The sequence below is a fragment of the Callorhinus ursinus genome, unplaced genomic scaffold (assembly GCF_003265705.2).
Source record: "Callorhinus ursinus isolate GAN/ISIS: 27379988/994484 unplaced genomic scaffold, GSC_fseal_2.0 scaffold12, whole genome shotgun sequence".
Taxonomy (NCBI): Eukaryota; Metazoa; Chordata; class Mammalia; order Carnivora; family Otariidae; genus Callorhinus; species Callorhinus ursinus.
In genome coordinates, this window is record NW_027397074.1 from 44924921 (window position 1) to 44951065 (window position 26145).

At 43.7% G+C, this 26145-nt stretch overlaps 1 protein-coding gene across 2 annotated transcripts in view; it reads left to right on the forward strand.

Moving 5' to 3' along the window:
• Window positions 1-26145, forward strand: part of CHN2 (chimerin 2) — a 289625-nt gene that overhangs the window by 229876 nt on the left and 33604 nt on the right. The gene's annotated exons all lie outside the window — the stretch shown is intronic.

Genomic DNA, 26145 nt, shown 5'->3' on the forward strand with positions numbered 1-26145 from the left:
AAAGCAGAGCAGTCACTATATGGTGATGAGTACATGACTGTGCCCACTGGTCAAAACTCACAGAACTGTGTACATCAAATGAGTGAATTTTACTGCATGTAAATTATATGTTAACAATTCTGACTTAAAAAAAAAACAACTTCAGTTTATTTTTTAAATAGCCAGCTTGAAAAAAATTATTAAATCATGATCCAAATAGCCACTAAAATATTATTTGATTTCTAAGAAGTAATTTTATGGATCCTTTTGGAAACACCGTAACCTGTGTTATGCTGCTAAAGGTCTAACCACCAGGAATGTTTCCCTCCAGAAGAGGAGAAGGAATCCTGATATTTGCCTATTTGTGTTGTGTTCATACTCCTACCTTGGCTGATTTCAAGCTTCCAACATGATGTCACTGAATCAAGCTAGGAAGAGATGCACACATTTTGAGCCAATTCTAGCACACCACTAAAAACATTAAAGTAGACCATAATTTAATTATAACATTACAAGACATGGTAAAAACAGCAACATAATGGCTGTCATCACGATGTAGGATTGCCTTGTACAAAAATCTCAATATTTGGCTAGTAAGGCAGAATTAGTAGTAACAATAATCATAATAATGCCAATTAGGGACTGCAGTTTTGGAAAATGATCTGGTAGAATCATTTTTTTAAATTTTATTTTATTATGTTATGTTAGTCACCATATAGTACATCATTAGTTTTTGATGTAGTGTTCCATGATTTATTGTTTGCATATAATACCCTGTGCTCCATGCAGTACGTGCCCTCTTTAATACCCATCACTGGGCTAACCCATCCCCCCATCCCCCTCCCCTCTAAAACCCTTAGTTTGTTTCTTGGAGTCCACAGTCTCTCATGGTTCGTCTCCCCCTCCAATATCCCCCCTTCATTTTCCCCTTCCTTCTCCTAATGTCCTCCATGCTCTTCCTTATGTTCCACAAATAAGTGAAACCATATGACAATTGACTTTCTCTGCTTGACTTATTTCACTTAGCATAATCTCCTCCAGTCCCATCCATGTTGATGTAAAAGTTAGGTAATCATCCTTTCTGACGGCTAATATTCAATTGTTTATATGGACCACAACCTCTTGAAGGGCATCTTGGCTCTTTCCACAGTTTGGCTATTGCAGACATTGCTGCTATGAACAGTGGGGGTGCATATGGCCCTTCTTTTCACTACATCTGTGTCTTTGGGGTAAATACCTAGGAGTGCAATTGCTGGGTCATAGGGTAGCTCTATTTTTAATTTTTTGAGGAACCTCCACACTGTTTTCCAGAGTGGCTGTACCAACTTGCATTCCCACCAACAGTGTAAGAGGGTTCCCCTTTCTCCACAACCTCTCCACCATTTGTTGTTTTTTGCCTTGTCAATTTTTGCCATTCTAACTGGTGAAAGGTGGTATCTCAATGTGGTTTTGATCTGAATTTCCCTGATGGCTAATGATGATGAACATTTTTTCATGTGTCTGTTAGCCATTTGTATGTCTTCTTTGGAGAAGTATCTGTTGATGTCTTCTGCCCATTTTTTGACTTGATTATTTGTTTTTTGGGTGTTGAGTTTGAGAAGTTCTTTATAGATCTTGGATACCAGCCCTTTATCTGTAGTATCATTTGCAAATATCTTCTCCCATTCTGTGGGTTGCCTCTTAGTTTTGTTGACTGTTTCCTTTGCTGTGCAGAAGCTTTTTATCTTGATGAAGTCCCAAAAGTTCATTTTTGCTTTAGTTTCACCAGCTTTTGGAGATGTACCTTGAAAGAAGTTGCTGTGGCCGATGTCATAGAGGTTATTGCCTATGTTCTCCTCTAGGTTTTTGATGGATTCCTGTCTCACATTGAGGCCTTTCATCCATTTTGAGTTTATCTTTGTGCATGGTGTTAAAGAATGGTCGAGTTTCATTCTTCGGCATGTGGCTGTCCAATTTTCCCAGCACCATTTATTGAAGAGGCTGTCTTTTTTCCATTGCATATTTTTTCCTGCTTTGTCGAAGATTATTTGACCGTAGAGTTAAGGGTCCATATCTGGGCTCTCTATTCTGTTCCATTGGTCTATATGTCTGTTTTTGTGCCAGTACCATGATGTCTTGGTGATCACTGCTTTGTAATATAGCTTGAAATCGGGCAACGTGATGCCCCCAGCTTTGTTTTTCTTTTTCAACATTTCCTTGGCGACTCGGGGTCTTTTCTGATTCCATACAAATTTTAAGATTGTTTGTTCCAGCACTTTGAAAATGTCATTGGAATTTTGATCAGGATGGTGTTGAAGGTATAGATTGCTCTGGGTAGCACAGACATTTTAATAATGTTTATTCTTCCGATCCATGGGAAAAGATGAGAGCCTTTCCCTTAAGATCAGGAACACGATGAGGATACCCACTCTTGCCACTGTGGTTCAACATAGTACTAGAATTACTAGCAACAGCAATCAGACAACAAAAATAAAAGGTATTCAGATTGGCAAAGAAGAATTCAAACTCTCTCTCTTCGCAGATGACATCCAAAAGACTCCACCCCCAAATTACTAGAACTCATACAGCAATTCAGTAATGTGGCAGGATACAAAATCAATGCACAGAAATCAGCTGCTTTCTTATACACTAACAATGTAACTGTAGAAAGAGAAAATGATTCCACTTACAATAGCACCAAAAACCATAAGATACCTCGCAATGAACCTAACCAAAGAGGTAAAGGACCTATACTCTAGGAATTACAGAACACTCATGAAAGAAATTGAAGAAGACACAAAAAGATGGGGAAAATCTGGTAGAATCATAAATTTAAAGCTAGATGGGGCCTTGGAAATCATCTAGTCACTTAACATTTGAGGACATGCAGAAAGGTAAGACTTGCCCACAGTCACCCCGCTGGCTGGTGGCAAAACCAGAATGAAAACACAGATTCCTGGCTTCCTTTTTAATAACTTTGTGTGGCTTTTCCCATCACTGCAGGAACTGTGGGGTTCCAGTTTTCGAATGGGGACCATTGTTCCTAATACACTGTCTGATACCCATCTTACAACTATTATTTTTAAAAGCTCAAACATTCAGCTAAACCATGCCTGCCTGTGGTGAACAAGTGGCAGGAACCAGGGGGTGGGTGTCAAGTATTATTCAATAGCTGTTGGATCCAAGCAATGCGTTTCACCCCGGAGAGAATAGAGGCTAACCTGACACCTGTGTGTGGGCTGTGGTTCACTCCCGGCCCACATGGGAGCCAGGTTTCATGGGTTCCCCTGCCTGCATGCTGCCCCAGCCTTTCTCTGCCCACCCCACCCCCCGATTTCACCCTGCATTAAGAAGAGCAAGGGCAGCCATGTGCCTCAAAGCATGACCACTGACCATTTTCCCATCTCAACTAAACTTTGGGGGTAGCTGAGAAGACTCTTCAGAAGAATGAATCCATTCTGCAGATCTCCGGATAGAATCAAAACCCATCACAATAAAACTCTATCATAGTAATGACTGTTTGGGGGCCATGCCAGACTTGTCCCCAGATAAGTTTCAAACTCGTGTGACTCCAGTCGTGTGATTTTTAAATTCCTTTTTCTTCTTTCTCAATCTAACAAATTCTTGCTCTTCCTTCAAGGTCCGTCACAATGTCACGTCCTCTTTGAAGACTTTTCTGACCTTGATCTTGGAGTACCTCCCATCCCCCCTCTAAATTTAAGACTTTCTACCCTGCTCCTGGAACACTTTGCACCTACCTTTACTCCAACTTATATCATAGTGTTTTGTGATTAATGTTCGGACGTCTGTCTCCTCAACTCAACCAAACATTTGCTCCTTGAAGTCAAGGCCCATGTCTTATTCATCTTTCATTTCCTGCAGCCCCACAGTGATCTGGCCTAGATGATAGGACACCAAAGAGAGAGGATGGGGGGGGGCAAAGAATAGAGGGACAGAAGAAGGGCCCTTCTGGACTGAGAGCAAACTCTCTGGGAGAAGTGAAGTTTCCCTGTGCCCATGCCTGCCCCGAGCTACCAGATGACTGTGTACTCTCCAGGAGGGGCAAGTCTCAACCTTACTCTGCATGAACATCATGAAGCATGTTTGTTTAAAATGTCAATTCCTGCCTCCCCTTCCCTACCTCTACTCTGATTTATAGATGTGAGAAGGGGGCCAGAAATATGCTATGTTCTTCAGATGGTCTGCAGGACACTTCAGCAAAACACTGGTTAGATGATTTCAAGAATGCAGACAAGGTAGGGGCCGGGGGAGGGTGCATACTCCAGTCCAATGTACTTACGGTGCTGTAGACAGTGCTCCACAGCCTGCCCTGTTTCTCCAGAATCACAGGGAGCTGGAAGCCCCTCGGGGAACCATCTGTAACCCAACCCAACTCACTCATGCCACAGTCAGACAAAGGCAACACTGGCATACCTCTTGTTCCAGAATATTTGGCAGACTTTGGGCTCATTAAGGGCACATCCGAACATTTTCAATCCTGGTATGTTATTTGATTATTCTGGGCTGTGGAACAGCCACCCAGGACCCTAGTACTAGTGATGGTCTGGCTCAGGAGTGTGAGATGTGGGCTCAAAGACCTCCAGCAAAGCAGTGACTGCGGCCAGTGCCACTGTTGGAGCACTTCCTGGGCCGACCATGGGCCTCCGTCAGGCTGCCCATCCCGCCTGGCCTCGGGAATAGTAGTGCAGTGCCCCCCTGTCGAATCATGCATACCCTTGAAGCTGCCTCATGCTCAGCGCCAGTAGCCACCTCTAAGAACCTGAGTAATAACAGATCTGTCACCTCCTTGGAGAGGGCCATTCCCAGCATTCTCGGCACACGAGACCTTCTCCAAGCTCTTCCCACTCCTGCAGACCCACCTGAGCGGATCTCAGAACTGAACTGTAGGAAGATCTGACAAGTGCTGAGCAGTGCCTGTCACACTCATTCACATCACAAAGTACATTTGTTTCCCAGAAGATGATCATTTTACATTCCTACTCATTAAGTTACTATAATTATACCCACACGGGGTATAATTGATTTTAATTTTCACTCTGAGGTAGCTCCAGGTTACAGCCGTGAGTCTCTCACCTTGGAGAACTCTCTCCCTTTATTTAGCATTTAAATGAGTATCAGGAGGGAAACACAAGAAGTAATTACGAGGAGAAACCAAGTGTTGAAAGGGGCAACATTTGACATGCTCGGAGGTCCTGACGGGGCAGTGCATTGTTCCAACTGAGTACGTGGGAATTCCGCTGGGTGGCCCGGGGAGCAAGACTCCCTGACATTGATGAACTGTGCAGCTGTCGTCAGGGTCCCAGCCTTCCTCTCTCTGCTGGAGTTATTCTAATGTGATGCTCGCCCATGGCTCTGTAGCCTCTGCTAATGAATCAGCACGTATTTTAAAAATCACACACATTACTCTATCTAAAGTTTACAAACAAATGGTAGTAACACTACAAAGGCAATCGCTCCCTCTTTTTTTTTATTAACAATTTTAGTGTGTTCTATTTGTAGATCCACTGTTAACATTTCAGAGTCCAGCCTCCTGTTATTATATGTCCCAAAAGACAGTACATATTTTTTCATTTGTGTTTAACGTCAAACTTTCCCCATGATGTGCAGATACAGTGGGTGCTCGTTTCCACAACTAAGCTATGATTAGGGGTCTTTGCTGGATAAAATGGAAGCATAAGTCTCCCTTTATTTTTAGATAGTGAAGATTCTAGAAGTAGTGGGATGTATTCTATTTGAGTCTCGAAACTATGAGGTAAATTACACAACTAAATAATTAGTTTACTAAGGGAATTGCCACTATAGCCGATGGTATAATACACAGACACACACACACACACACACACACACACACACACACACACGTATCACGTAGGATTCTGATGTTAGCTGCCCCATCTCTGTTCTCCCATGGCTTCAGTATTATATAATTATCTGGTTTCTTGTCTCACCCCCATCCCTAACTTTTAACTTTTCAAGGGCATCTGTATAACTAGTGCTAAAGTTAATATCTATTGAACATTTGAAGATGAAAAGTGTGGTCTTGGCTAAGTCCTCATTTTGAACCTAAGGAAACTGAGGCCCTAAGACATCAGGTTACTTGGCCAAGATCATAGCAGTCAGGATGAAAAAAAACAAGTGCATGTGTCATAAGCAGGAGACTTTTCAATGAAATCAAAATATTTACCAAATGTCCCCTATCGAAAGTCTTAGTTTCCCTCATACACTTGGATATGAAAGGATGTGCTTTTAGTCTGGCAAATACACCAAGAAGATAAGTCATTTTGCTTTGGCCTTGCCCTTTGCCTATCTCATCTGCAGAGTGCTTTGTGTAATGATCCAGGGGCGTGACAAGATATCAGAATTCAGGAACAGACAGATGTAAGGCCCAGAAGACACACTGGTGAAATTCAACCGGTTAAGAAAGCTGTTACCTGGAATTGGACAGTGATTCTTTCACAAAAAACGTCTCCCCTGCTTTTGAATTAAATTACACTCTGGGAGAGACCAGTTCCCTGTTCCCTTTTATGTGGTTTCAGGTTTTCCCAGGAATCTTGCATCTCTCCCCATAACTATGCTCCTTGCCAGGAGCGTGGTGGATCAGGGGTCAGTTTCTCCCCCTCGGAGGTCTCTGAAAGACTCAGGTCCACGCATTGTAATTTATTTTTTTTTTAAAGATTTTATTTATTTATTTGACAGAGAGATAGAGAGCACAAGTAGGCAGAGAAGCAGGCAGAGGGAGAGGGAGAAGCAGGCTCCCCGCAGAGCAGGGAGCCCGATGCGGGGCTCGATCCCAGGACCCTGGGATCATGACCTGAGCCGAAGGCAGCCGCTTAACCAACTGAGCCACCCAGGTGCCCCCCACGCATTGTAATTTAAAAAAAAATTTTTTTTTTCTCTTTTCAGTGTCTTTTCAAAGACTTGTAGGCTTTTGGGAAGAATTGTCATATTTCTTCCTTCACGTGTTTTTATCCTCACTTCTTTTTCACGTGGTACTAATTCCCTTTCTCTTACTGTGCTTCCCCCTCATCTGGTTTCCCATGTAAATTGGAGCATTCATTTTCTGTTTTCCATGGAAAGAGGAAATGTCACCCTAGAGAAATCAGCCCAAGGTGATCCTAGTTAGTCCTCGCACAGATCAGGCTTTCCAGTTCACCCCAACTCCAATCCTTTGTTAGGTGAGACTCCGGGGGATCGGCTGGAAAGGCCCCCACGGCCTCAGGACACAAAACATCTGGTTTATCGTGCTTTGAGAGAGGGAACAAAGAATTCCTTTCTGAGGTCAATCAGCCAGCTCCAGGTGCAGACCCCACCTCACCAAGCAGCCCGCAGCAGCAAGTGGGACCTCTGCTGGGACAGCCATGTATACCTGCAGCCCAGGCGGGTTCCACTCCCCTTCCTCCCCGTCCACGAAGTGGAAGGAACAGTGGATTGGGACTCCAGAAGCCTCGTTCCACGGTGTTGTTTTGCCACCAACTTGCTTGGGAACCTACGACAGACTCCTCCACTTCTGGGGGCCTCAGTTTCCTCAGCTGCAAGAGGAGAGGGTTCCTCTAAAGCTGCTTACCGGAAACAGGAATTGATCTCATCTCACTGAGTTGTTTCATCTTATGATACTGATTTACTCTACCTTGTGCTGTAGAATAAATTGTTGTCATTCCGTTCTGTTCTCATGTAGAGTAACTAAAACCGTACTACTCCCTCTCTATTCTTGGCCAAAGTAATGCATTGCAAGGAAACTCTATGTGCTAAGCAGCCTATCAAGTATACATTTCCCAAGAACCTGCTCTCAGTTTACTTATTCATCTATTTATTATTCAGAAATATTTATTGACCAGTATACAGACAGACGGTGTACTGAAGGCAGGAATACAGTGATGAGCAAGACAGATACATAGTGTTTAGGATCAAACAGTGCCAAAAGAAAAACAATTACATAAAGAATGGTCTAAGCTAAGACAGACACTAAGAAAAGCTTTCTGAAGAAAGTGATGAATAGCCCAGGGGAGGCTGGAATGATGAATAGGAATCAGCAAGGTGAACAAGAAGGATGATGTCAGAGGGAATGGGTATATTATGAGGAGGTCCAAGTTTACAGCTGTGGCTCCAGCTTACTGGGACTTTATGCATATACTTATATAAGCTCAAATTTTAAGTTATATGCCTAGCAGAAGAATTTCTTTATTTTCAGACAATAAGGGTTTGTATTCTTAGGACAATGCCAACTATGGAGATTAGTCAAGACTAAGAAATAGGCCTAGAAGGAGAGGAACTTTCAGGTGTGAAATACAGCAGTGATGAATGGCACAGCCCTGCATATGTAAAAATTCCAGGGCTGTAAACACTTTTCTTAGTCTTTGAACTGCCTTGAGTGAGAACAAGAACTGGATCTTATTTCGACTTTGGGTGCCCAGAGCATAGGACAGTGCCTAACACTTAGGGGTGTTCACTTAATGTTGGTTGATTGTTTGATTGACTTGTTGGTTAATTGGTTTGTTTAGTTGGGTGGATGGATGGATGGATGGATGGATGGATGGATGGATGGATGGATAGGTGGATGGGAGGATGGAAGGAAGAATGGATCAAAGGATGAATCTGGCTAGACAGGTATATAGGTAGGTGGGTGGGGGGGTGGGGGGGTGGATGGGAGAGAGGAGATGTAAAGTGTCTAAAGTGGTGTCTGATACATACTTAGAATAAGTTGTAATTATATATTTCTGCATAGAAATACTTTATTTTCCATAGTCACTAAAACATTCGTGTGTCTGTAAATTCCCACTCATCTAACCTATTTTAATACTGTTCTTGGAACAGTGTTTTTCTCAGGATAGAAAAAATATGCCAATTGTTTCACATTTGTTTTATTTGTACAGAGAAACTAAAACACAGATGCATTATGCGTAAAGCTTAGCACCATAGGTAACACTGCCTGCAACCAGGCAAGCGAGCCCGAAGCAATGACACCGCTCAAGTTTCCACCCACCCCATATGCACTTCTTCTCCTTAGAGTCTGGTAGTTGTTCTGGGGGGGATTTTGCCAGAATGCAACAGTTTTTGGGAGGATACAGGAAAACAGGTAGGAGGGCAGTTTCCTATGGATTCATATTGTTTAAGACATGCCATTTGGGGCTAAGAGACTGTCCTTATCCATCAGGGGGTTTCACAAACAAGATGGGTGGATGCCAGGACCTTGTGTCACGGCCCAGAAATCTTGGGACTTCAGACTAACTGGCACCAGGGAGCTGAGAGGTCAAGATGTGGAATGCTGGGATTCCGATGACACCCTGGGCTCTGTCCACTGAGACATCACAGCAACTCTTAGGGGCCCACGAGAACCACCATGTTGTGTCCAAGTTCTGCTGGTATACAGACCCGAGAATGAGTGCCCAGCAGTGGTGATGCTTCCTGCCCTGCCTGGAACCGACATCCCCAAGTGCACTTTAGGTCATCAGCCATCAGCTGTGGCCAGTCATCCTGTGCTTACTCTTCTTCATGTTTCCTCATCCACTGGCCCTGAATGACTCATCATGTGGAAGAGAAAGGACATGTAATGACCATCTGTACTCCCAACAATGTCACCCAGGGCCAGTGGGCAAAACCATTACCAGTCTTCTTTTTTTTTTTTTTAAAGATTTTATTTATTTATTTGAGAGAGAGAGAGAGAGAGAGAATGAGAGAGAGAGAGTACATGAGAAGGGGGAGGGTCAGAGGGAGAAGCAGACTCCCCGCCAAGCAGGGAGCCCGATGCGGGACTCGATCCCGGGACTCCAGGATCATGACCCAAGCCGAAGGCAGTCGCTCAACCAACTGAGCCACCCAGGCGCCCCCATTACCAGTCTTCTTATGTCTGCATCATTCAAGGCTTCAGCAGGACCACTAGCTAAGTTGATTTAAAGAGTAGCTGTTATTAATAATAATCATAGCTAATCCTAGATTATTAATAATAATAATAGTTGTTAATAATGATCATAATCGTCATCATCAAAATCAACCTTTCCTGAGCCTTTGTTGTGTTTGGGGCACTGCAAACTATGTTCGCTGTCTGTTTGAATCCTCAGAACAGTCCTGAGATTTAGTGTCGAGTATTAGTTTCCCAAACACTAGTACTACTAGATACTCATTGGCCTTACATGATTACAACTATGTTTGGAAAATGCTGATACTTCTAAACCGTAATGTAAATATTAATTCTCTAAGAAAGGGATCTCTGTCGAATTTTTTCAAGCTTTAAACATAGAACAACTGGAGGTAACATATTATAAAGAATACCAGTCTGAAACTGGAGTGGATGGTATAGAAGGGGGTCAGCACAAGCTATGCTTCGTGTCCTGTGAGTAGTCTAAGAACAACTGGGAAGTAGGTGTAAGTCTAAACCATAACAGCTGGATTTGGTGTGACTGTCTTTGAAAATGGTCACTCATAATATACCGAGGATGGCATGGTGAGTCCTGAGAATCGCTGAGGGGGTGTTTTTAGAAATGTACCCCCTGCCCCATAGCACTCCAAAAATCTGCCATGTCCCAGGAGTAAAGAGCTCCGTCTGCTGCCAACACCCGGTCATAGGTGCAAGGTGAGGAAGTCGGGAGTGAGGACTTCAAGCCCATTCACATTCCCCAGGAGTTCGGAAGGCTCCTTCCTGGGTGCAACGCCGGAGCCCAGGACCAAACTACCAGTCATATTTCCATCCCAGGACCAATATGAGCTCTAATTTCTTCTTCCGTGCTGTTTGCTTTCTATAAATTCACCTCCTAAAATATACCCTTCTTACCACTTTTCCTCCGGATATCAAAATATTTCAAGATACAAGCCTGTTTTTGCAGCATTGACACATCTTCAGTGCCACCTCATACTCCCTCCACCGTATGCCACCAAAGAACTGCCCTTTGTGATCAAAATACTTCCAGCTTATGCTTAGCTCTCTGGTGATTTGGTCAAATTAAAATGACCATATGTTTTTTCATTGTGGTGGGTCAGAAAATGATTTTTTTGCCATACACATAAAGGTAGTTTTAGTTATACTCAGATGTCAACCCTTCCTAAGATTAGGCCTTACTTGGAAAGCATCACCTGCATAATCATTACAGTTAATTTATTCATTAAATTATATATGCATTCATACATATAAAATGATGCCAGGCATGGATCTGAGCAATTTACAGCTTACAACTTAAATTGCACATTTAATCATCTCTGAGGTACCTACTATTATTATCTACATTTTATGTTTGAGGAGATGAGGCACAAAAAAGTTTAGTGACTTGGCATAAGGTCACCTGGCTGAGAAGGGTTGGAGCAGGAATTTGAACCCAGACAACTTAGCCCCAGAGTCTTCTCATAACTAGGAATATTTAGCAAACAAAAACCGTTCACCATTTTTAGAGTTTATTTGCCGTTTCTATGACCATGGGGTTTGATAAGCACACAGCAACACAGCATTTTCAACTGAAATAGCACATTGCCAATGACCATGTTAGCTTCTTACACACACTACAGGAGATGGTGAAAAACCTTTAGTTATTGATAAAAATAAAAAATGGAGCTGTATTTCATTTTTATTATGGTAAGACTGAAGTAAAAAAAGGTTAAACTAGAAAAATTTTCACTTATCTCAAAAAGAAGCTCCTCTATCACAAATCATTATTGATATATTATAAAATCTAGATTCTTGTAGCTATATATACATGTTAAGATGGAATTTTCTGGGTCTAAATGAATTTATTTAGAGAAAATCTATGTTATACAACCATAGTTAGTCTTTATTCTTTTGGTTCCTGACTGTTACAAACAATAATATCTATGATAGAAACAGTACTTTTATTTTAAAACTTTTATTGCTCTTGGCTCAAGGTCAAGATCTCTTCAGAGATTTAACCTAAATCATGTGTTTTTATGGAGTAGTGTTCTCATGTACTTTGGGAAGATTTTAATTCATATCAGTAAAGGCCATTAAATGCCATGTGTTAGGCTCCACAGAGAGTGAATCCTTCCTTAATACCTGTTAGATGAGGAGTTTTCATTTCCAGTAATGTTACTTAAACACTTATTATACACACCTGAGAGTTTAATATAGCTATGAGATCCACAGAAGACTCTCAAACTTTATATTCATCCAGTTTCTAGTTATGTTTAAAACTTACCTCATTTTTTTCCTAAGGTAAAGACCTCCTTGTACAAAATGAAACTGATGCAAACTGGGGGAAAAAAAATTAGTTGTTTCTCTGCAGCAAAAGGTTGCTTTTTCTTTCTCATTCCAATCATAAAGGTAATATAATTAAAGGAATTTTGAAAGATAAAGAAAATACAGACATTGGTCTCTTTCCTCACATTGATTTCCATATGCATTTGGATTTTTAAATATATTTGAAAATATAGTACAATTATAATTTTGTGTCCTACTTTTTTTACATAGCATATTCCAGCCATGTTACTGTATATTCTTCACACACATCATTCTTGATTGTTGCTTGAGTGTCGTGCTTATTTAGCTATTTCTTAGGCTATGCATAATATATTCCATTTTTAATATTAGAAATAATGCTCTGAATGCCATTCTGTATTTAGGATCATTTCCTTAGGATAGATTCTTAGAAACTGAATTACAGAACCTTAAAGATATTAATATTTTGAAACTAAGATGATTTTAACAATGTATGTTGTCTGACAATTTCCTGCCTATATTTGATATGCTTTTTAGTGTGCGTGCGTGCGTGCGTGTGCGGGGGGCGGGGTTGGCTTATACAGCCTTGGGAGAGCATGGCTATGGGCCAGATCTGTTGTTGCATGGTGGAAAGAGCTTGAACCTGCAGTCCACAGACCTGGATTTTTCTCCTGTTTCTACAACTAACTGGCTGTGTGAATCTGTGCAGCTAACTCGCCATGCTGCTGTTTGTAAAATGGGAAGATTGGACCAGACCAGAAGCAATCACTTATTTAGAAACCATTATTGAGTGCTCTTGATAGTTCTTTTTGCCAAAGAGATTAGAAAATATGGATGCAGAAAATCCTTTCTCAGGACTTTACATCCTCCTGAGGGACAAATACGTGGAGGCAGAATCACACGAAATTTAGGAATAGGAACTATGGAGCTGATCCTTTGTTCAACTCTGACTTATTAGTTGTACAGGCTTGAGTAGTGAAAGCCCTCTGAGCTTCGGGTTCCTCATGTATGAAATGGGCATAATACCTATGTCATGAGACAGATTAAATGAGGCAGTGGTTAATGTGCCTGGCACAATATGTACTCCAAAATTGTTAGGACTAGTTTTTTCTATTTTGTTGCTGATGTCATTCTAATATATTTTGTAAGTTTGAAGTGGTGGGGAGCATATTGCTGAGGCATGGCTTCACAGAAGCATATCGTGTGTTCAGAGAATGGGTCCCAGATTCTGAGCACTGACACAGTGTGGCAATCAGGAAGAGGCCTAGCCTGCGAGGGAGGTCAGAGTTGCCGGCCACATCCAAGGTGCTTTCTGCTTCTAATAGGGCTGCTGTGGCCACTTCACAGAGGTGGAATGGATACCCCACCTAAAATGTGGTTTGGTGTTGGAACTGAAGATGTTGGAACTGCCCATCAAGAGGATATGCAAAGGGTAATTACTCACATAATGAGGTTCCCTGGGGCAAGCAGGACAGACTCCCCAGCAGGTTTAAAAATGGCTGGAGAGAGTTAGAAGGGACAACTGGCTTAGGGTGTTAGGGTGGCTAGGGGGAGACTTGCGTGGTTTTGACTTCACACTGGCCTCAAGGGAGGGGCACGCATGCCTCCTGAATGACTTAAAAGCTGTCAGCAGTCAAATACCAAAAATGGAGTCAGACTCTTGAGTACAGGGTTTTACGACGGGTGAAAGAAATCTCAGTGGCTTTCTCCCTGTCTGACAAAGGAAAACAAACAGTCTTCATCTTGATCCCACCTCTCCCCAGCCCTTCCTGCCCCTCCCTGGCTCTCGGTGCTCCCCGGCACTGGTTCTACAACACTCCACTCCAGATGCGCTCCTCCCATTCTCTCTCAAAGCTTCTGCAGTCAGGTTGCCCGCCATCACTCCTTGGGAACTGCTCCTGTCAAGGGGATCACGCACGCTCATGGTGCCAAATCCTGTGGTTCTTTCTTCGTCCCCATTATACCTGCCTATTAGCAGCGTTAGATAGAATTGATCATCTCGTCAGTCAGCTTCTAGAATATCAAATTTGCCTTCTCTTTCTCTTTGGCCGGTTCCTTCTGAACTTCCTAACCTCCGAATAGTTGAAGTGCCCCAGGGCTGGGTCCTGGGGCCTCTGCTGTGCTCTGTGTCCACCACTCCCTTGCTGTAAATCCATCTCCCCATGACAACTCCCAGGGGTACATCTCCAGCATCTATCTCTCCCGGAAACTCCAGGTTTCTTTTCCTTTTTAAAAGATTTTATTTATTTATTTTTAGAGAGAGAGCGAGAGAGAGAGAGCAGGGGGAGGGGCAGAGGGGGAAGGAGAAGGACAAGCAGACTCCACTCTGAGCGCAGAGCCGGACATGGGGCTCAATCTACAGCCCTGAGATCATGACCTGAACTGAAACCAAGAGTCGGAGGCTTAATGGATTGAGCCACCCAGGCTCTCCTGGAACTCCCAAGTTTCCATGTCCAGCTGCCTACTCCATATTAAACACAGCAAATGGAGTTCCTGACTTTCTCCCTTACTCTTGCCCCTTTTGTGATCTTCTCTCTCTCATTTATTTTTTTAAAGATTTATTTATTTATTTTAGAGAGAGAGAAGCACACTCGAGTGAGTGGGGGGAGGGGCAGAGGGAGAGAATCCCCAAGAGGACTCCCCGCTGGGCACAGAGACTGATCCCACATTAGATAAGGATCCTCGCCAAAACCAAGAGTCAGATGCCCCACCGGCTGAGCCACCCAGGTGCCCCCTTCATCCTCTCATTTCACGGAAACTTTATTTAGTTGCTCAGGCCCCAAACTATGTCGTTATCCTGGGGTCCTCTTTCTGTCTTATACCTCGTGTGCAACCTGTCAGCTAATCCTAGGAACTCGGCCTTGAGAAAATATCCAGAATCTGACCACCACTCACCACCTCCACCACTCCTTCCCTGGTCCGAACCACTGTCTTCCCTTCACCTGGATTTCGTCAATAGCTTCCTAGCTGGCCTCCCTGCTTCCTCCTTCACCCTCCTGTGGTCCTCAACACAGCAGGCAGAGCAATGCTTTTAAAAGTAATTCAGATCATACCACAAATCCACTCAAGGCCCTGCAGTGGCTACTCACATCACTCCGAGTGAAAGTGGGAGTCCTTACACTCTCCTGCAAGGCTCTGGGTGTCTCGCCTCATCTCCTAGTACACACTACTCTAGCCACTCTTCAACTTTGTTATTTCCTGAACACGCCAACCTCACTCCTGTCTCAGGGCCTTTGCATCTGCCTGGAAGGCTCTTCCTCCAGATATCAGCACAGCTCACCCCGTCACCTCCTGCCAGTCTTCTCCCAAATGTCACCTTTTCAGTGGGCCTCTCCTGACCATCCTGCTTTAAGTTGCACCCTCCTTTTCTAGTCTATATTCTCACTTTATTTTTCTTCATAGCACTTATCCCTTCCTAGAATAATCTACAATGCCCTTATTAGTTTTGTTTATGTCTGCTCTCCAAGAGAGCGGAGATTTTTGTCAGTCGTTCACTACTCTATCCCATTGATGTTAAACAGGGTCTGATATATAATCAGTGTTTAATAAATTTTGTGGAAGGAGGAAGGAAAGAAGGAAGGAAGGAAGGAAGGAGGCAACTATGAAACATTCCAAGAACAATTATTTTGCCTTAAAACAGAGCTGAGGTCAAAGTGGATGTGGTCATTTCACACTGAGCTTTCCCTCTGGAACACCGGTGCTTACATATTGGCATGGCAGTCTGTCTTCCCAGAGCAGGTGGTGACTGGTAGAAGTGTCTGCATCACCACACACGCTCTGGCATTCCGTCCGGGAAGGAGCTACAGGCTTATATACTTGGCATAAGGCTGGCCAACATACAAATTTGAGGACCAATTGTAGAATATGAAGATCCCAGTTACCCCTCACACAGAAGACCAGAAATAGAATGAGATTCACATTTGGAATTTGCAGGCATCTGTATTTCAGAAGTGCCTGGTTCACAAATAGCCCCACGAGCTATATTGGGCAGGATCAGCTGCACAGCTGTGAATGGCGTCAGAGACTGTTCTGTTTGGGTGATTGCTCACTGTAAGAGCCCAGGAGGGGATTTGAGATATGTTTTGTGAAATTTTGAAAAGCCATTTAATCAGAGTCTTTGTCCTTCGCAACATAGGAGAGTTTGCATGCAGAAAACAGCCGGGCGGTTCGAATTTTTTTTTTCCTTTCAACAAAGGTGCGCCTTACCCAAGAACTTGGTGGGAAAGCAGCTTGAGGCTCTGTTTGGCACATTGTGCTCTGCAAATTGCCAGGCTGCAGTATGACGAGAAAATGTAATTTAGCAAACCTATAGCCTCTGTCGGCAATTTCTCAGGCTCCGCTGAGTGAGCGACAGCGGCAGGGAGAGGCTAAGGGAGTACACTGGGTTCTACTATACAGCTGGGCGCCATAAGCCAGAAACGGGGTATCTTTGACTTTTGTAATAAAACCCGTAAGGCAATCATTTTGGGCACCTACTTCTTTGGCCCGAAGTGGGAAGGTACAGGACAGCAAGGAAATACAAAGGAAAGGAAATGAATACGGAATATGAGAAGAGAAGGAAAATAGCTGCTGGGAACTTTGTAATAGCTTCTCCCTTGAAATGTGTACTGTTTCTCTGGACCTTAGTTTTACAAAAGGTTACCTAAAATATTCTAAAGCAATTTTAAGGCACGTGATTCAACAAATGCTCCATTCCCTCACAAATAACCCTGCTGGACCATCTTTAAACTTGGCATTTAAGAAATCAAAGAGTCTTGAAGTTCTTGTGTAAGCAAATGGATGACTACACTGATGTATAACTCTCTTTTTCCCTCTTTTAAAAACTGCGCAAAAACAAAGCAATAAGAGCTATGTGCTGAAATGTGTGAGATGCTTGTCACAACCTAGGGAGTCTCTCTCTAACACAGAGGATTTTTGGTGTCTGTGAGAAACATCAGCAATTAGCCAAAACCGTTGACCTCTGCTCCCATTAAACAGCCAGAGAAGTGATGCAGGAAGAAGGGTAATAGTAACATTACACACTCGGTGAGCCCCATAAGGATCCGATGATTTCTTTGCTTCCAAACAAGGTGCCTGGGTCCATTTTAGAGACCCCACCGCCCCTTCAGGTTGGGGTGAACGCTGACTGCTGTGGATGAAGGGAAATGAGTCGTAAAAGGCAGCGAGACTGGTCCTTCAGCCCTTTCACGTCTCTTGGATCGAGAGTGGCCATCTGTCCCTGGAGAACAATTGGAGTGGCAGCCGGGCATGTTGTGCCATCAGAAAGAAAGGCCCCTTCTCCTCGGAGCAGAACGCAGCAGTTTTGGAGGTCACGGGCAGTTTTGGGAGTCAGCCAGGGCGGCCGTCAATCCCCAATGCTTTGATGGAGTCATGGGGATGAGCTTGCAAGTCAGCCACACCCTTGTGTTGTCTTCCTCCTCTTTCGGGGCTACAGACCACAAGCAGAGAATATAGCAAACACTACCAGGGCGGTTCTTAGGAGGAGCAAGGACGATTTATCTGGCACTGGTAGTGTTCAGAGTACATGGGAACAATTAGGCTAGGCTTAGTGGCATTAATAAAAGAAAACCATCCCTTTGATTATCATTCGGGAATTTAGGCTTATTTCACTTAAAATTTCTGGTTTTTTCACTTGCCAACAGGAATAGAGATCTAGGATGCCACAGCAGAAATCATCATGCCTGCCTCATATCCATCCACCAATCCCATATATGTATGTGTGTATGTGTGTTCATGTATACATTTTTATATTTTTCATTTTATGCTGACCAAATGCCTGCAGCATTTTACTGAGTGTCTCGGGGCAGGATTTAATGTTTTGTGACTTTGCGGAAATAACATGCAGCCCAGACTCATCAGCCAACTCCAGAACCCCAGGCATATGTCTGGGAAGTAAACGGAGGGTCTAAGAAAAATATGAGTCACACTGACTCTTTGTAAAATTGTGAGTCATTCTGTTGGAAGGCAAGGGAAGTCCAAAGACTGCAAAAAAGGTGGGTATTTATTTCGTGCAACGGAACTTTCGTGAGTGCCAAGCTAGTGTTGTTCCCATGCTAATCACTGGAGACATGTTCATAGAAGAACTTTGGGGAGCACCCCATTGTAAAAGTTTCTGAGGAGCCCCTAGGCACAGAGAGAGCTGAGTCCTTGGGTCCGTGAGTCGTTAGCAGCCACCACTGTTGATCCGCTACAACTCAAGTGTCAGGGATTCCCATGGAAAGAAAATCAAGACACTGGATTCTACTTCCCTGGACATGCCTAGTAGGACCTCAGTTTCCTTAACTGTAAAGTGAGAATAATGACACCCACTCTACCTTCTTCATAGAGGAAAGATAAAATATAATGTAACCTGCAAATATATGAAGCTACTTTTAATATTATTCCAGTGCCAAACCTGGTTGTGTCCCTTGGGGCCTGACCCTGCAGGTTCTCCCTATTTCCAGGGCCCCAACCGGTGACACAAGAGATCTGACAGCTTCATCAAAAGGAAACCCAAAGGGCGTGGCCTCTGGATTTTATATCTGAGATTCACAAGTGTAAATTGACTAGATAAATAGGTAGTGATGATGAAAAGCCTCTACAGTGGTCCTTTGACCTCAAGATACTTTATAGCCATGAACATTCACTCATTCATCCCTTCAGCAAAATTTAGTAAGAGCCTGCTTTGTGCCTACTTGGTGCCAGGTGCAAGGTATGACCCTGGGGTCTTATTTGTGCTGAGAGCACACACAGCACCTGATGTCATAAAGCTAGCAGTCTAGAAGGGGTCATGGACAATCATTTTAAAAGCATACTAATAATTTATGGTTATAAATTCTCAAGATGACAGGAAGAAAGGGATGGGAGGCAAGGCTGGAGAGGTGGCAGGAGCCTACACAGGCCCCTGTAGGCCATGGTATGGAGTTTTGCTTTTAGCTTAAGAATCCGTGGAGGGTTTTTGTTTTTGTTTTTGTTTTGTTTTTGGTGCTCATATTTTTTTTCTTTAAATTTTTTTATTGTTATGTTAACCACCATACATTACATCATTAGTTTTTGATGTAGTGTTCCATGATTCATTGTTTGTGCATAACACCCAGTGCTCCACGCAGAACGTGCCCTCTTTAATACCCATCACCAGGCTAACCCTTCCCCCTACCCCCCTCCCCTCTAGAACCCTCAGTTTGTTTTTCAGAGTCCATCGTCTCTCATGGTTCGTCTCCCCTTCCGACTTACTCCCCTTCATTCTTCCCCTTCTGCTATCTTCTTCTTTTTTTTTTTTCTTAACATATATTGCATTATTTGTTTCAGAGGTACAGATCTATGAAGAATCCATGGAGGTTTTAAGTACCACAATGGGAAGTGGGGGTGGGGTGGCATAGAAACACGATCACATTTTGGGTTTGAAGAGGTATCAATTCCTTTGTGGGAGGGGAGGGCGTTCAATAGCATTTAGCACGTGGATACCTCCGTCTTCTCTAACAGTTCCCCTAGATTGAAGCACATGCCAGGACTGTATTAGAATCTGCTGGAGGATTTTTTTTAAAGTTTGGGGTCCATCCCCAGAAATTTGGATTTAATTGGTCATAGATGGAGCTTGAGCGTGGCTTTTGTTTGTTCCCAGGTGACTCTAAATATCATCAAGGTTGAGACCCATAGATTCAGTGGAAAGCACAAACCGCGTCCTTAAAGCATGGAACCAACATCAGCATCACCTGGGAACCTGTTAGAGATGCAGATTCTTAGGAATGATCTCCCACTGACTGAGCCAGAAATGCTGGGGCTGGGGCCCTGCAGGCTGTGTTTGCACAAGCCTTCCAGGGGTTCCGAGGCTGGCCTCAGCGTGAGAAGCACCAGCTGCAGAGGTGTCCCAGGCAAGAGAACCCGGAGCTTGGATCTGATTCTAGGCCCAATTGTAGAACAGCCCTGTGACAGGGTGGGAGTGGAGGGGACACAAAGCATCAACTTCTCTGACCGTCAGTTCTCACCTGTAAGAATAGCAGGCAGGACTGGATGAGCTCAAAGGTGGTCTATGATGTTAAGGATTTATTATCTAGGCACACTAAACCCAACAAAGTTTTTATAATGTACTTATACAAACTCCACATTTTTATATGAGTGAAATAGAAAGTAATCACTGTAGGAAACTCAGAAAGTACAGAAAAGAATAAAGAAGAAAATAAATGTCAATTACAATTACTTCACCCAGAGATGACCGCATAAGCATATCTCCAACAGTTTGGTGTGTTGGAGATGTGCTGGTGGGTCTTCTTCTGGTATTTTCTGTGTCATCTAATTAACAAAAGTGGGAATCATACTATTTATGGTTCAAGAGCCTACTTCTTACCGAACATTATTATATCAGGAGCATATCCCTTCATCATTTAAAGTTATTTTAATCATCTTTGTTAATTTATATAACAATCCGTTACATGTTTACACCATCATTTAACCTCGCCCCTCTCCTGGATGCATAAGCCTTTTCTCATTTCTTAATATTATTGTTATGATGAATATCTCTTTATCTATGTATCTTTTCTATCTAATTTGTCTGAAGATCTTTTTTTCTTTTTCTTTAAGAGAGAGAGGGCAGAGGAGGGGCAGAGGGAGAGGGAGAGAGAGAGAATCTTAAGCAGACTTCACACCCAGCATGGAGCCTGACTCGGGGCTCAAGCTTATGACCCTGAAGCCGTGACCTGAGCCAAAATCAGGAGTCAGACGCTTAACTGACAGCCACCCAGACGCCCCATGTCTGAAAACCTTCTTAAGAGAATCCTAGAAATAGAATCATCGGATCAATGCACATGAGACATTTGATACATTGCCAACTTTGTTCCCCAGCCACGAGCTACCTCCTTCAAACACCAGCCATCTATCTGAGAGCTCTCGCCAGCACGAGTAGCACTGATTTTCATTTCCTACGCTGCCACGAGCAACAAACAGCTGCAGGATAGTCTTTGTAGCTCAGGCCGTCACCCCCTAAGGGGGACTCAGACTCAAGGGACAGAGAAGCAAGAGGGACCCCAGGAACACAAGAACTGGGGCTGACATAGTGGAGAGAGACTCTTCAGGGACGGATTAAATGCAGAGTGGGATTTACTTGAAGTCTGTGGAAGAGTGTCAGGTTGATGATAAATCACCTTTTCTAGAAATTGATACTAATAGGGCAGAAGGTCATGGTCCCCAGAGGTGGGGCTGCCTGAGCCAGATGAAGAGGAGCCCTTGGCTGGATGAACTTCTGAGGTCCCCGCTGGGCTTATGATACTAGGTGACTCATGTCAGTACAGAAGGAAGGGTATTCCTCTTTCTCCCACCGTCCCTCTCTTCTGGGCACTTTACATGCACACCAGCCCCCCAGTGGGCTTCAGTTTTCCCACCTTTCTGCCCCCTGACCCACCCTCGCCCCCCTTGGCTTCATCTGACAACCTTCCATGGCCTTCTTGTTACCTGATTCTTTCATGGATTCAGGATCCTCCTTGCAGAAAGAAGGACAGTGAGAGGCCATAAAAAATAGAATCCAAACCCTTATTTATAAAAAGGAAAAAGGAAGTGGTGAGCTTATTTCACTATTTATTTATAGCCCCACCTACTTCCCAAAAGTATCTTAAGTAGCACCTGCTTTGGAAGAGGTCTCAGGGAAAACAAAAGTCTCCCCTTTAAAAAACAGACCAGAGAATCTGGGAGTTGCTAATGGTTAACAGCACGGAAGAGAGTTATTTGGGCCTTTAACCCCTGGATATTTTTAAATGTGGGCATTATTTGAATGAGGCCATTTCCAGGGTGATTAAAGCATAGATTTACTGTATATCCAAAGGAACTGAAAATAGGTGTTCAAACAGAAACTTGTTAGCACTACTCACAATAGCCAAAAGGTGAAAACAGTGCAAGTGTATATCAACAAAATGTATTATGTCCATGCGATGGATTATTATTCAGCAATAAAAATCAGTGAAGTAGTGAGACATGCTACAGCACGGATGAATCTGGAAAACATTTTCCTAAGTGAAAGAAACCCGTCACAAAAGGCCAGATATTTATGATTCCATTTATATGAAATATTCAGACCTGGGAAATCCACGGAGATAGAGAGCAGAGTGGTGGCTGCCAGGGACCAGAAGCCGGGGGTGGGGGGATGGGGCGGGACCACTTACTGAGTATGGGGTCTCATTGTGGGTGATGGGAATGTTCTGGATAGTAGTGATTGCAGAGCATTGTGAATGTACTTAATGCCACTGAATTGCTGACTGTTACACTTTAAAATGGTTCAAATGGTAAATTTTGTGTTATGTGTATTTAATCACAGTCAAAAATAAACTTGTTCTTAGCAAAACAAAACAAAACAAAAAAAACATAGACCTAGTTAGTTGTACCTGTGTTCTAATCTCAGCTGTACCACTTACCAGCTGTGTGACCTTGGGCAACTCACTTACACTCTCAGTTCCCATTTCCTCATGTGTAAAGTGGGGATAATTATAACAGTTCCTACCTTATAAACCTTAAATGAGTCAGTGTATGTAAAGAACTTAGTACAATACATGGTACACAGGAAGCTTGCTGTAAAGATCTGTGTTATTAATCGAACCCAGGTATTCTCTACTATGGGCAGTTTTGCCCCAGAGGAGAAACTTGGCAATGTCTGGAAAGACTTTTGATTCCTCCAGTTGGGGGTTCTGATGGCATCAATGAGTAGAGGCAGGGGACACCACTAAATATCCTACCGTGCACAGGACAGCCTCCACGACAAAGAATCATCTGGTCCCAAATGTCAGTAGTTCCAAGGTTGAGAATCCCTGATTCAAACAGAGCAGGTAGGGAAAGTTGCTTTCTGTAATGAATGTGTAGACAAAAATAGGTCAGACAGAAATTTTAGTTAGAAAGGACAAAGTATGAAATGTCCACTGTGTATAGAGAACACACATCAGTCATTGTGGGGGTATAAAGGAAACCAAGGTGCTGTCCTTGAGATACTTGGATAAAGAAGAACTCTGTGTGATGGAGTTCTTTAAGAGGGAAATTTTACCAAGAGACGTTTGTAATCACTTTTCCTGTAGTAAGAGGGTGATCTGGGGTCATCCACTACGCACAGTAATGCTCACTCAAATGCAGCCCTTCTGGTTCCTTGTCAAGATGAATCTTAAGTGACCAGTGTGTGGTTCCTTCACGTGTCTGAATGTGTCTTGTGTCTGGATAAATTCTGTGGAACAAATATATGAAAAAAGAAACCACTGTCACAAATAGAAGTAAAAATTACTTGTTAACAAATGAAGGCACAGACAAAAGAGAAAACATTAGATTCCCTTGTCTTCAACCACCCATATACCAAAAGGAAAAGGAGACCCTTCTTGCCCACTTTCTGTTTAAAGAGTTGTGTTATTAGATTCTAAAACCATACATCCATATAATTAGCCTAGTTTAGTTCACAGAGTCTATTTTACACAGAATGGCTCACCATCAAAAGGTCTCTGTGGACCGGCTAGCAGTGAAGGCTTGGGAAGGGACCCTATTCCTTCTCTCTTTCTGCCTTTAGGCTAAGGATTACAAGCCTTTCAAAAATACACCATGCTTCCACTCAACCCCTGTGAGTGGCAGATATCCTTTATGATTGGGCAATAGGAAGGAGGAGTCTGGTGGGGCCCATCAGGAAGGCACATCCATGGGAGTTTAGGTCCTTGGAAGCTAACGCATGGTGATGGGGGTTCAAAGGATGGGCAGGAGACCCCACCCTATAAGTCACCTTTGCACAGCTTCCTCTGCAATGCTCGCTTCCCAGAGGTACAGCTACTTCTGGCAACTTAAATTTATTCAGTGCCTACTATGGCAAGGAATTTTATTAGATACTCATGAAGGGGAAACAGAGGTGAATTAGACTTAGAGCCTGTCACAGTGACTTCTCAATAGGGCAGGGACAGGTATAAATCACTCTAATATAAGATAGAAAGGGACAAGTGCAATCAGAAAAATGCGGGGTAAACCCTATGGGAATTCGGAGGAGAGAGTTGGCCTTTGGTGGGGAGTTTGGAGAAGCCTTTTCGGAGAGGGTGGCATCTGAGTTAGAATGTGGTTGAGCATGTGGACATTTCGTATGATCCTGGAATGTGCTAGAGGTTGGAGCCAGATACTGAGGAGAGGGGTGTGTCAGAGAAGAGAATTTTTAGGATTTGTGGAGGGGAGTGCAGGCAAATAGATGAGCTGGGTAGACTGAGACAAGCTCGTGAAGAACCCGCAAGGCCACAACACGGTCAGGCCGTGGAGAGCCACTGACCTTTTCTGAGCAGGTGTAACAGACGAAGAAGAATATCATGCGGCTGTGTGTACGGCGTGTGGGGAGATACTGTGAGGCAATAATGGGAAGAGGGGGCAGACCTGGCCAGCACGTCACATAAAGCAGGACGCAACGGCAGGCTGTGGCGCCTCCTCGGCTTACCTGGTGTTGAGGAACACAGGTGCTGGGCACGGGTATTTGGGGTTCGAGTCCTGGGCCGTGCCACGTAAGCCAACGGGCTACCCTCAGGCAGACGGCCTCACCTCTCGGTGCCTCAATCTCTTCATCCACAAAATGGGAGTAAGTGTGTTTCTCGTGCACATGAGCTGAAAAGTAAATGCATTAAACACATCTGAATGTCGTCTGGCACAACATAGAATGATTGTGCTCAACAGTTCAGTATAAAAACTGGCTCTTAGGGGCGCCTGGGTGGCTCAGTCGGTTAAGCATCTGACTCTTGGTTTTGGCTCAGGTCATGGTCTCAAGGTCATGAGATCCAGCCCCCCATCGGGCTCCGTGGAGGGTGTGGTGTCTGCTTAAGATACTCTCTCACCCTCTCCCTCTGACCCCTCCCGGCTCCCCCTCCCAAAAAAAGGGAGAAAAAAATGGCTCTTATTATCACTGAACGTAACAAGGATGATCTGGAAGGATGCACTTCTGAACCAAGGTGGAATGATGGTAATTGTCAGGAATAAAAAATTCTACAGGCAAACACCGACCTTGCATTATTCTTCACAAGACTGCTTACAGGGGCTGGAATGTGGGGCCCTGTCTCAGTAGAGGCCAGGATGGCACCCGTGGACTGTGCCTCCACATAATGATCCCGCTATCGACATCCTCCTCATTTTCTAGTTCCAACAGCATTGCTTTTACTGTACGGCATTAGCTGCATTAAACCTTTTCAGCAGATCAGGAGTAGTCCCAAGACTGCTACAGTGAAAAGACTTGGGACCCAAAACTTTGGTCTCAAGGGAGACCATCAAACAGATGATGCTTTTAAGAACATGGAAAGAATTGGGCTTGGCCGCTAACAGAATGAACATTAAAGATGTCATATTTAAAATAAAGGCAACTTTGATGTTTTGGTTTTAGTTAAGGAACACTGTCTTGTCTGTGTGTGGGGATTGTTGAGAGTTGGAGGGGCGAAGAGAGACTGAAGAGTGTCTTGGAGCAAGACATCCTCCTCTTATGTTGAAACTCTGGCTACAAAACTCAGAGCTAAAATGCTGTGCTCTTTTTCTGAGCCCCATTCAGTGTTCAGACTGCTCTAATTTAATGCATGCATAAGAATAAAAAATTAAGCTTCAAGAGCTAGGGCAGATTTTTTTTTTTTTTTTAAGAGAGGCAGGCTTTATCCCCGTGAGATTAAACAATCATCAGGGTCTATCTAAAGGTTTAATCTGCTTGAGTTCAGCCCAGGATGGGGTTCAGAGCCCCAAAATAATTGGATGCAGCCCCAGGCTTTGAACATCAGAACTAGTTGGGGCGTGTGTGTGTGTGTGTGTGTGTGTGTGTGTGTGTGTGTGTGTGAAATGTGCAAGCAAGCACGCACGAGAGGTCTCTCCTGTGGCAGGAGGAATAAAGCTGCCTGCCCCGCCACCTCCACCGCGTCCTCAGCTTGTGGGGATTGCTGGGCACATGAATGTGTGCTATTGTTCCAGGCACACGTCGGCCCGGAGAAATAGCACAAAACAGCCCGTCCTTATTCAGAGGCAGAGCCCCCCTCCATCACTCAGACCAGCCCTCCCAGGTCACATGCCGGAGGCCTCCGCAG